The sequence below is a fragment of the Syngnathus typhle genome, linkage group LG18 (genome assembly GCF_033458585.1).
Source record: "Syngnathus typhle isolate RoL2023-S1 ecotype Sweden linkage group LG18, RoL_Styp_1.0, whole genome shotgun sequence".
In the NCBI taxonomy this organism is placed as follows: domain Eukaryota; kingdom Metazoa; phylum Chordata; class Actinopteri; order Syngnathiformes; family Syngnathidae; genus Syngnathus; species Syngnathus typhle.
The window spans coordinates 4,701,479-4,712,469 of NC_083755.1; positions in this window are offsets into that span (position 1 = coordinate 4,701,479).

Here is a 10,991-nt window from a genome sequence, read left to right on the forward strand (position 1 = left end):
GCAACTAGGGGACCCATCTGCTCCACAACAACATGCTGGAACTTGTCCAGTATGTCCAATTAGTTTCCAAGGAGACTTTTTTTTTTCCCATACAGCTCGTCGTTGTCAGGAGATTGATCTCATTGCAATTAAATTTTTGACAGCACACATCTTAAATGGAATCGAATCACACGAGAGATTTTTTTATTTTCATGTTCACCTGAAACATAAAGCACCTCTTCAGCAAAGAGGTGTCGCACTCCCTTGGCTCGATCCCCGAGTCTCAACAGTACGAGAACGAAAGAAAAAGGGATAGTAGTCCAAATGCTTTAAGCAAAAATCTTAGTAATGATACAATTTGAAAGGTTTTTATCATGAAAGGTTGTGAAGATTAATTGCAAACTCAACTTGAAAGTTAAATACAACTGAATTCTTCTTGGGCAGCAATTCTGTTTTGTACCACTAGAGGCAGCACATGTTTTCCCCTACAGCCATATTAATTAAGACTGTAAAGTCCAATTTTATCTCTGCTAAACAGTAAACTCTGATGCAGCAAAGCAAGATGTTAATCAATTGTTTTGTTTTTTTTCCCCTGTATCCGGTCCAAAACTTCAGTGTCGACAGGTGGCTATCAATTGTGATGGCACCACTCTGCCAAGGCTTCTCTTGTTTTTAATAAGTCCTGCTGGCTTGATGGACAGTGATGAAGCGAGATGGAGGAAAAAAAAAAAAAAAGCAAGTCCTTGACTGTTACGCTGACTCTGCTCCACTTGCCGTCTCTGATCAACCCCTGAGAAAGAACCACAGGTAATTGCATTCAATAAAATTACATCCCAATCGATCATCTATTTATTTATTTTTTGCGTCTTGACTGAGGTGCACGCGCTTGTCAAGCGGTTCCATCCTTGGATTGCGGCCTAGATCTGTGGAACCGCAGAGAGTAGAGTGAATGTGAGGCGGGCTTCATTTCCACCTCCAGTGGAGGGAGACCACCTATTTAGTGGGGAGGCCACTTGGATGATAGCGGATCACACCCCATCAGCCGCGAAGGGGTGGGGTGGGGGGTGTCTCGCATCTAACTGATGCCTTTGAGAGGCTGCATCTCGCCAGCTTACAGCTTCAATTTCCATATCATTAGGCTTGTCTGCGAATCTCGTCGCCACTCTCCATTAATCCACGGCGTTGCGTGCAAAAACCGGTTGTCGTCAAAGCGCTGTATAAGTGCTCATCCAAGCGTGGTTCAATGTTGTTGTTTCGTAACCCCCCCCCCCCCCCCCCCCGTCGCCGCGTTCAGTTCTTTGCATCCACCGGACAAACAGGAGAAAATGCGATGTGCTCTTATTTTTATTTTTTTTGTCTGGGGGGGTCTGGGCCCAATTCTGCGTCTCCTCACCTCATTACCCCTACCTGGATGGGACTGCAGGGGATCCTAATTTAAGTCGCTTGTTAACAACGCCCTAATGCGTCCTGACAGCAACAAGAAGAAGGGATGAAGGAGAGCTTGAAAGGATGAGTGCAGGCATGAAAATTGTCTTAAACGAGACCATTGTCTGCCTCCATTTGAGATGACTTTATCATAAATCATCCAAGCCTCCATTTGTGCACACGCCATTAGCTTCCTTTGCTAATGTTAATAAACTAATGGGCCCAAAGATTGTTTTGCGATGCGCCACGTGAAACAAATAAAACGTCAAATAGATTTTTGTTTTGGTTCAATGTGCCCGAGGGTCAATTGTGTGCTGTGCGGCAATTGCAAGCAAGTCAACACATGGGCCTGCTGCTTAATGACGACGGGAAATGAAGAATTTTTATTCTTGTAACTTTGGGGTGTTTGAGATGGTAAATTTGCACCTCCCAGTGTGCAAGATTTGACAAAATCAACTAACAACTAGAGACCTTTTTTTTTTTGTTGCTATTAATTACATTCAGCAGGAATGACCTTTTTTGAAATATATTAAAAATGGCTCCTTGTGGCTGTGCAAAGCACATCAATATATGTGCTAATGTCTTCAGCCAAATTTAAACTGATTTGTTTTGGACTGAGAGTAGATACCATCTTACCTTCCAGAATGAGACATGTTTTTTTTGGGGCCAAGTCTATATCCAAAGGGAAATTGCAACTTTATTTTGTGGCATTATTGTCGGAAAACGCTCAGCATTGGCTCAACAGAAGTCTGCGGATGGCATGGAATTGCAGTAGCTTCAAACGAGGAGGAGAAAGTTCTTTTTCAAAGCTTTATCTGACTTGCAGAGCTGAAGTGAAAGCTTCAGCACCAGCCCACACGATTTTGGGCAAAGCAGATTATGAATATGCAATATTTGTTCTTGTCCTTGCTGCAGCCTCCTGTGATGGTAATGCAACCCCACTGTTTATGCTAAGTTATTCTCCTCCTGATTGGAAAAGTAGTTGTGGGGAGCCTGGAGCACGTAGATATGACTTTTAATTTGCTTTGCCCATGCATTCGCCGCTATAAACAAGGAAGATGGCGGCGTGATCTCAGACATGCAGAGATGAATTTCCTGCTTGCTTTTTTTGTGGGCGTGGCACCTTGTAACATGCAGGTAATGAGATTCTTAAGTGGGGATGAAATTTGAAATATATATTTGCTAGCTAACAGAACATGAGAATGTCTTGGAGGTAGACTGCAAGCAATTGTAGATTTTGTTCAAATTGATCTACCTGTAAAAACGTTTGTGACTATATGTTGAGGGTGAGACCCAAAATATTAGAAACACGGGTCAGAATGCAGTTACGTACAAGTACAGCAAAAAAAAAAAAAAATTACTTATCAGTCAAAAGTGAGCATTATCACCATCAAACAAACAAAAGCGTTGTGCTGGATATAACACAATCCTGAAAACAATTAAAATGGATTTGCCAATAAAAGCAATAGACACCTTTCGCAAAGAAAATTGCTTGTTAATAAGCTGCACCACAAAGTAGAAAAAGGATGAGGAAAAGTTTAGAGATCAATTTGGCAATTGGATTTTTGGACTTCATTATATGCAGCCCTTTTTTTTTTTTTATATAGCTGTGCAAACAAGTCTCCCGAATTTTCAGACTCCAAAACAGCTTTTATTGCTTTCCAATGCAATTTAACTTTAGGTCAACCCCACCAGCACCTCCCGACCTTTAGCTTCTCTAGTAGTGACGGTATCTTAGTCGGAGGACTTGTAAGGAAGAATTAAACGGCTGTTCCCGTGAAGCAGGTCAATGTCAAAGGATGACCGCAAACGTTCTCCTTATCTGTTTTTTATCTGCCGCCGCGTAACGGGCCGCCCGTCAAATGAATCAAAGTTTAAGCGTTTTTTGCGGCAGCAAATAACCTCATTACATTTTGTGGGAGGATTGAGAGATGACTCCCGTCGACTCCTCCCTCGTTAATAATTAAAAACAGCGACGCTCTTGTCACTTTCCATAAATCACATTTGAACACTTAAGGCTTTGTGTGTCGCCGTGCCAGCACGCCGGGGGAGGTTTAAAACTGCAGGTAGCTGACTTTGCGAGGTGACCTCCACCGTGCGATGATGGATTGCCGTCTTTGCCGAAGTATTTTGATGAGTTGCCGACAGTTATTTGCCGCGCAGACTGTTTTAGTGAGTGCTTGATAAATAGATAAAGTCTACACACCCCTAGTTCAAATACCAGGTTTTTATGTGATTAAAAAAACGAGAACAAATAAAAAAGTAGTATGGTTGCATAAATGTGCACACCCTCTTAAAAATAGCGATGTAGCAATGTTTTTAATATTTTGTCTCTCATTCAAATTCATCTAAAAGAGGAGTCACACATGTCACTTTTTAAAGTGCCTCTAATTAACTGAATGGAGCTTTTCCTGACATCCGGCAGCTAAAGGCATGGTCTGCATAGAATTTCTATGAACGGAAATGAAATGCAGCTTGTAATCGAAAAACAAATCATTTTTCCGAAGCGGTTTGCTGAGTCACCTAAGCATTCGCCTCTGTGTTTCTTCCTTGACTTGCTCTTATCACCAAGGACAGAGGAAGTAATGCACGCTGTTCCTCTCGACATTTTTGGGGGGCCCCGTGCGTTGGCGTTTTAGTTTTTTTGTTTTTCTTGTTCGCCTGGCGGGACCTCAGTTATAAATTGTTGACAACCTGCAGTAATTACTGATGTGCGCTCCGATAGCCCGAGCCTCCGAGTCCAAGGAGGATAAGCAGATAAAGCCGATAGTTTTCAATCTCACACTTTTGTCATATATAATAATGAGATTGTTCCTTCACACATCAGTCGGCAATGTTTGAACATACGTCAACGATGATTCCCTTTCGAAACATTTTCAGCGCGTCTCCTTGCTGCGTTGTTATGGCGATTGTAAATAGCTGCAAGTAATGAATTGCCGCCGCACATCCTGACATGTGAAAGGGCCGGATGACATTTAGATCACATTTGTCTCTCTCTGTGGGTGAACCGTGTCAAAGAGCAAATCCCCTTTTCATCTCGCCCCATCTCTAATTACTGTGCAGCGAGTCGTGTTATTTTTCCGCTATTGATATCATCTCCCTGGCTCATTCGCTCGCTCTCTCAAACACATTCAACGGTAGAAAGATTCGGGAATCGAGTAAATTGCGTCAAAGGAGTCAAAAGTCTTGTAGCATCTGTTCATATTGTGAGGCTTTTTTTTTTTTATTCATTTTGGCATGCGCACAAACCTTTTGCTTCGTCATTTCACACCAAGTATCGATTGGTAGTTTGGAAGAAAATTTTTAGAATGCAATTTGGCCTTTAGTGGTAAAATCGTCAACAACACGACACCAAGAAGGAATGACAATTTAGCCGAGCTGTTGTTATAATGCCTTTCTATAAATAGCAACTTTGCTAGCTCTGTAAGAGCTTTTGAAGAACAACATATTTTGTTTGGTTGACTCTTGTCCTTCTGTTAAATACTTCCCACTTTAAATTTCTAATCCCCCATCATGTGCTATAATTAGTTTAGTTTGCTTGATTGCTTCATTTGATTGATTTTTAGATTGTTTGACTGTTTCCTAATTACCGAAAGTGTGAATGTACCGACACGCATGATGAGCAAAACAAAACGCTTGTTTAATGTCTGCGTGTCAATTGTGTGCGTTAACGCTTAACTTTGACTGTTTGACTTTTGCGGAGAGGAAAAGAAAAAAAATAGAAGACAAAATGGGCTACTTATGGCTTTTGATGCGTTGGTGTGAAAAGTAAAATATTAGCCTGATTCTTGGTGTATGCATTGAATGGGGAAGAATAGGAATAATGCCTTCATAAAATAAGTGATGTCGCCTCTCAATAGAAAGAGGAGCCTCCATTTTAATAAATCCTATTATCAACATGCTGAGGTAGCCGTTACACGACAGAGATGTGCGAGCGAGCGAATGACAAAGAGGACAAAGGTAGGCGAGGAGAGCCAGCGCGATGTAAAATTGCGTCAAAGGGAAACAAAAGAGGGCAGGCCGGCGCTGGAGGGTCGAGAAGGTGGGGGGGGGGGAAGCGGGGGGGCCATCATGCATTCACTTCACAGTCCAACCAATTTCCAGTCTTAACCTCATCCACGCCGGGTGATGATTAAGAATGGGGTCACCTTGCGGCAAAAACCGGGAGCGCTTATGGATTCATGACATGCGTACAGTCGCTTTGAATTATGTGCCAATATAACAACTGGAGCGCTCGGAATTAGAAAGTGAGACTCGCCAAGATACTTCCCGACCAAGAAGGCCGATGACGAGCGCTTCGATTCAAATCTCTAAAATAACATCTAGTTCACCAGAGCGATGGGAGACGAGAATAAATTTTCGACGCTGAAGAAAGGACACTTTGCTCCAATTTTAAGAGTGTAAATGGATTTTGTGAGTACACCCCGAAATGAAAATGTCCCAAGAATAAAAAAAAAAAAAGCTGATTTGTGACATTTTGCATGCATACAAATAAAAGTCGCAAAGTAGGGGGAAAAAAATAACATTGAAAAGTTTGAATTTTTTTTTTTTAAGCTATCCATTCATTCACGTTAAAGACGCTTTCCAAGAAGCGAGGGAGCAAAGCGAAGCTCGCGGGGGAACATTTAAATCTTATGTAGAGAAGAAATGAGAAAGGCATCCGAGTCGCTCCGTCAACAAGACCCGCATCAACCTTTTGCAAAACGCTGTTTGCCTCGCCGGCACCCCAACATGACCCGTGGGCTGTGGTTGTGAATATTTATCGAGACAGCGCAGAGAGGGAAGAAGCTTTGCTCAACATGATCCCAGTGAGAAATGCATCTCGCCTGCAACAAATGCTTTACAAAGCATATTTCCCCCCCCCTCCCTCCCCCCCCAACTGTAAAATCCACTTCTCCGATTATCCCATCTTTTCACCTTGAATGTCTGACATGACTTACGGGACTTTAACTTGAATGTCACGCCACATTAGATGTCCTCCACGATGCTTTACCTGACTTGTGATGAGTCACCCTCAGGCAGATGCGCAGCTATTGATAAAACGCAGCAGCTTACATTCTGCCGCTCGGTCACTCGGGTCGTCGTTATTTCAGTTTCCAAAAGCCCAGCGACATTTTTATCTGAGACGCCTTGAAGTTTCCCTCAACATATCCTTGAGACTGATTTTGGGGAAAAAAACAAATCCTCTCTGTGACAGAAAATAAATTATAGCAGCTAACATAAAAGGTGTGAATAATTAACCTAAAATGCAAGTTAGTGAGTATCTTGCCCAAAGTGTTTATCGGATTCACACATTTTCTGGTCCGTGCAAAGGCGTCCTCGTGAACAAAACCTGATGGCGCGCATCAACTCAGCCAGCCTGATAAATGCAATTCCTTAATGATTCCTTCTTATCGCACGTTTTTGACTTTGTTACCTGTCAAAATGTCTTTGAAAATGTAAAAATAAAATGCACATCATCGTGGCAGTTTTTCGGTGATAGCAAAGCAATACATCAAGTTGTCGCCCCCGCTATTCGTCTTCACTGCTGTTGGTATTTGAATCTGCAGAGTCAGCTCGAAAATAGTTAATATTGTCTCGTGGAAGGTTTTTCACACCACCAAAATCAAGGCTAATGTACTTCATTCAATATGAAAATATAATCCGTGCCATGTTAACCACCCATTAGCATTAGCACCAATGCGATTCGTACGAAATTCCCATTTTGACCAAAATATTTGTTAATGAACAAATTTAGCTCTGCTCATTTCGGTTTTACTTTAGTGGCATTCTAATATTTTGCCTGCTGCTAAATGCTAGCAAAGCTCGGGCCAACGCTCTTGTTTTGCTTGTGAGGCACTTTAATAATGCCGCTAACAAGGGCTGACAGAGAATTAATACAAATTAAATTGGACCTAAACGTGCCTGCAAACTTGTTTTCATTAACGGGAAAGTGACAGATATGACTTTTTTTTTTTTTTTAAAGGAGGGGGTCTTCTTGCCAAGAGGCACACGCAGTAAGCTGACATGAATTATTTCATCGTATTGAGCTTAATTAGCTTTTGATAAATCTATACGAGGGCGACGTCAATGAAGAAAGTGTAAAATAAAACACCTTTGACTGACTGATGGCCTCCGGCGAGGGTTTCATATGTTCTCCTCCGAATTAGGTTATAATCATTTACACAGGGGCTATCTATTGCAAGAGAGATGACGAGCGCTCCGCCGCCATTTATCTCCCCACGCCGAAGCCATTCGTCATGTAGTAGCGCCACGGCGTATTGATTATACATTTTGAAAACGTAGAGGGCCTAAAAGCTGCCCTAAATGAGTTAAAGGCAGCTCAGCGAGAGCCGCCGGAGAATTAGAAAGGAAAGCATGGCCCCGGAGGAGCTCGTTTGAAGTATCGGTCAGATCATATCATGAATGGAGGAGATCTACATCCAGGTCGGCCATTTTGTTTCCTAACTGCTGGAGATGTACTCAACAATGAATGACCATGCAAAAATGACCTAATGTAGCATATGATCATTGAGAAAATCACCAACATGTAAAATTCCTTAAATCAGAAAATAATTCAGATATCCATTTGTATCTGGCGATTCCAAAATGGCTTCCGAGGCGTCATGCTTTTGGACTGTCATTTTGAATCATGCCCGTGAAATATAATGCAACTTGTGACACTGGCGAGAAGCAATGAATCACTTTTTTATTATTTTTTTCCCTCCCCTACCTATTGTACAGGGTGTGCCATTGCGTAGAAGTGTGAGAAAATTATTTTCCAAGGAACACCGTGTCTCTCTTCCACTATGAAATGTGACTCAGGGAATGTCTACTCAAATCTTCAAATTAATGGCAAAAGTTTGCCATGCATTGGTGGTAATATTATCGCTCACATATTTGGATTTAAATGCAGGGATATGTCATAATTTTATTTGTGTGTTTTCTGCTTAGCTTCCATTTCATTTCGGGCCCTATTATTCCACATAACAATTTTTGCAAAAAGTGGGCAAGGAACAAGCATACACAAGCTGTCGTGATGCTGATATGACTTCAGACCACCTTGCTTTCTTCCTGGTGTCACTTCCTGGTTAGCACGTTGGACAGCAAGATGAATGTGTTGCCGTGCATATTTGGGTGCCGTTTATTACAATGTCTTGTTTGTGCTGAGTATGCCGAATCGGCGCGTGTCCTCCACCTTGTCCGATGCGTGGGAATAACGAAAGCGCCAGTCATCTGTCTTTGTTCAGCGCTGCTATACGGTGGAGGCAAAGATGAATGCACTTAATAGACTGTGACACGGCCATTAAAGACAGCTGTAATAGAAGAACACCCCCCCCCCCCAAAATGAGCCATGCGACGGTAAATGTTTGAAGACCAGTTGGCGTTAAGACTCCTGTCTCTTCTTCTTTCATTCCCATCATGCTTTGCTTTCATCTGCTCATTTTTTTTTTTTCATCCACTCCACCCCGCCCCCTCCCAATTGTTCCCTCAAGCTTGTCCTTGAAACTCCATGAGCCTCAAACCCAACAGAAAAGCAATCCCTTTTAACGTGCTTACATAATGGAAGTACAAGCATATTATATATACCGTAATTTTCGGACTATAAATCGCGTTTTCTTTTCATAATTTGGGTGGGGGGGGCGACTTATACTCAGGAGCGACCTAGATACACATATATGTTTTTTTTTCACTTTTTGGGGCATTTTATGGCTGGTGCGATTTATACTCCGGTGCGATTCATAGTCCGAAAATTACGGTAAATAATCTAAATTATTTTCTTAAACCAGGAATAAAATATAGATAAGTAAAAAATATTTTTATTAATCTAAATTATTCTATATTATTTTCTTCTACCAGGAATAAAAGTAAGATGTGTATAAAATATTTTTATTCATCTAAATTATTTTCTTCTACCAGGAATAAAAGTAAGATGTGTATAAAATATTTCTATTCATCTAAATTCTTTTCTTCTTGTGTAAAAAAAATATTTTAAAATACAGTAAGAAAGGAGGCCCATAAGTAACTAACTTTTGTTGTGTGTAAAAAAAATGGCTGCTTCACACGCACGCGCACACACACACTCACACATACACACAACTCCTTCATCCATTCCCGTATGGGATTACCATATTGATTGGCCAAATCGTCGTTTACGGTCCAGCTCTTGAGTTTCAGATGCTAATGGAGGTTCTGATATATAAAATCTTAGACAGCAAATCATTATGAAATGGAGAATGGTTGTATTTTGTCCGGATTATTTTTTTTTTTGTCCATTTAAGAGCACTGGGAAGAATCATAGCAAATGTGGCTGTGCTGCGTTAAAAGATATGTCTGATGCCCGAACCCCTTTTTAATATAAAACCGCTTTCTTATTTTGCAGGAGTACGACTTATTGAACCACTTCCACCTTAGGGACACAATTGCTAAGACGTGGGATTGTTGTCATTTGGCTTGGACACGGTTGACCGGATGCCACCTGCGGTCACCGCGGGACACAAAATGAAGGTAAAGACTTTGGGATTTCTTTTAACGACACGACATTGTTGTTGTTGTTGTTGTTGCACAAACTATACGTCGCTTTATGCCTTACTTAAAATGACCTCCACTAATTTATGTGAAATGTAGGATGCTATGTTAGCTAAATATCCATCAAATTAAAACTGACCCTAAATATTGTTGTTAAACGTCTCCAACCTATTACCAAGTACGACCATTCCCCCCCCCCCTCTGTTACCATGGCAACCATCGTCCTTCCACACTATTGGCAAGGTTATCTGAATGGCTTCTCTGACTGAAGTGGCCCGAGTCATTTTGAACCTGATACCGCTTTTCCCACCTTTCTGCATCAAACCAATCGATTCAGACTAAACATTGGCAATTGCCTGACTTTTGGGCCTCTCGCATCTATCCGGTGCTGCAAAATCAATTCGAGGGCTCATCTTCTGCAGATATCGATGTTTCTCGGTGCAATAAGAGCTGTTTCTAACCACTGACCACCCACCATCTCAGTGCCTACTGTCAACTTATATGAAAAAAAGTATAAAAGAATAATAATAATACTGCTGATATCATGCGGGCCTTGGTGTTTGGTACAAAGATAACATGCATCGTGTTACATTATGGGAAGACACATGATGCCGCCTGTGACCTAAGTAGTAATATGGGGGAATTTTGCTGTCAAGTGTTTTTTTTTAGACAAAAGTAGTCCTTCGCCACCATCTTGGTATCAAGGAACTGCATCCTTTATTTAGTCGACTGGCGAGCAGTGGCATCCGTGATGCACGCACAGACATCCTCAAGGCCTTGCTCATTTTTCATTCATGTGTGCTTTTTGTTTTTGCCAATGCGGGAAAAAAAAATCCTTTATTAATCATTCAAAAAAGAACTCCTGAATAGGCACTATGCGAATGTTCCGGAGCAAACAGTACATTGAATAACGGCGTAACCTTTACTCTCCTCTGCAGAATATAAATCAGAAGATTTCTCGTGTATCCACAGAGCTGTTAGCTTTTACCCTGCTAGATGTACACAAAAGAACGGTCGGGTTCACCTTGCCGTGTGCTCTGCGTAGGAAACGTAAATGCGTCGCTCGGCTCCCGGCGGCG